We start from the raw sequence: 1793 nt of genomic DNA, 5'->3' as shown, positions 1-1793 counted from the left end.
AAAGAAACTGGATGAACTAACGTGTTGATTGGTTCTCCCGCTACCACCTTCAAACACTATGTTACGGGCGATTGCGATTGAAATTTTTTTTAAAAAAAAAACACAAAACAATGAAAATGTTTTTTTTTTATATCTTCTATATATATTCAAGTAATTCTATTATTTGTATCACGTTCTCAAACCCTAATCAACTTTTTGTAATCCTCTTCTCTCAAACTTTCAAATTATGGCTTCCATCCAAATTGATGAAAATTTAAAAAAAAAATCAAGAAGGAAGGGTAAATATCATATCTCTTTATTCATTCATTATAGGTCATTTATAACTTTTTTTAAAAAAATTCATGGTATCATCTTTTCCATTTTATGTATTGTCACATTATTTACTGCAATTTTATGTGGTGATCCAAATGCATATATAGAGTAATAAGTATTTCACTATGAAATCTTTTTGTTTTTCGAATAATTATTTTAGTACTTTTTTTTATGAATTTGAATTATTAATCAAGTTTAATGAAGTCTTTGGTGTTTTAAACATTTGTATAATTATATATTATATTTATTTTTGACATTAATGTTTTAACTACTAGTCAATCAGTCGTAAAACTCCCGCAAATGCACCTATTTTAAAATGCTAAACCAGTCATTCAAAACGTTTAATAACATTTGAAACCGTAGCTATCCGCTTCCGTAGTCCCCGTAGCCACAACCGTAAACGCTGCGTTTGAATCAGTCTGACCTTAAGATACATGACATATAGATGTTTGGACTTTTATTTTTTTACTATTCTCTTCTCTTTAATTGATTTCTCCCGTTTCCTTTTTTTCTCTATAGGGATGAGATAGAACATGAACAATATATTTTTGGAGGTGAAAAGCACAGAAACAGAGATTCGTAAGTTTAGGTAATTGTTACATTTTTCTTGCGTCGAGGTGGTTGTTGCAATTTCCAACATCTATTTGATGCAACATGCTTCTTTTAATGTGTAAAAACATATTCCATTGTGATTTATTCTAGTGCATGCTTTTATTTATTTATTGCAATTCAAAGTTATATGGTTGTATTCATAAATAAAGTATGCGTTGTTATAGTGAGCATGGGTTGATCTGTTATCTTTGTTCTTTGATAGATACTAGAGATTTATGACCTTGTGAAGAAAAGAACACAAGATGAAGATAATGTCAAAGAGGTAACATTTTCATCTCCCTCGTGGTTCTTTAGCTTTTCTATATATCTAACACATCTCCCTTTTACTCCTACCTCTCGGAGTTTAGTATAGAATATAACTCCAGATGCTTATGATCAAGATGGAGGTGTTGATCAGGAGAAGAGGTTTTTTGTTGTTGTACAACGATACAAGTGAGCTGACAAAGAGCGCTTTGCTAGTAATTCAACACATTCTTATCTGCTTGCACTTGCAATATCTATCTTTTTTATTCTGCAAAATTCTTTTTAGGCGTTCTAAATCATACTCTTTTTTTGTCTAGGGTTTGTTTATCTCGTTTGAAAAATAGTCCTTGCTAGCTTTTAAACATGGAATAGTCCCATGATCTGGAGATTCTAAATGTTTTTTTTTTTTTTTTTTGCAGGTTTGTGTTGGAGGACCAAATAAATTTCAATAAGAAATCTGTGATGGCTGGTGAAAATGTATTGTCTATGACAACTATCAAAGCTGATGATAACATATGTCGAGTTGTAGTTGCCTGCTTGTACTTGTATACTTGATATGGATGAAAAACAAAATTCTCGAGATTTGGCAGAGAAATCAGCTTTAGAAAAACTTCACGTGCTATCCA

At 30.8% G+C, this 1793-nt stretch overlaps 1 long non-coding RNA gene across 1 annotated transcript; it reads left to right on the top strand.

Annotated features, from left to right (window-relative positions):
• The first annotated feature begins 1262 nt into the window (after positions 1 to 1262).
• On the top strand, positions 1263 to 1793 carry LOC147947602 (uncharacterized). The gene is made up of 2 exons (XR_015594372.1): positions 1263 to 1382; positions 1587 to 1793. It is a non-coding gene; the product is annotated as an uncharacterized LOC147947602 (long non-coding RNA).

Source organism: Camelina sativa, chromosome 3 (genome assembly GCF_030686135.1).
Source record: "Camelina sativa cultivar CO46 ecotype springtype chromosome 3, ASM3068613v1".
In the NCBI taxonomy this organism is placed as follows: Eukaryota; Viridiplantae; Streptophyta; class Magnoliopsida; order Brassicales; family Brassicaceae; genus Camelina; species Camelina sativa.
The sequence above is the reverse complement of the archived record's forward strand: the minus strand, read 5'-3'. Positions and strand labels throughout refer to the sequence as shown.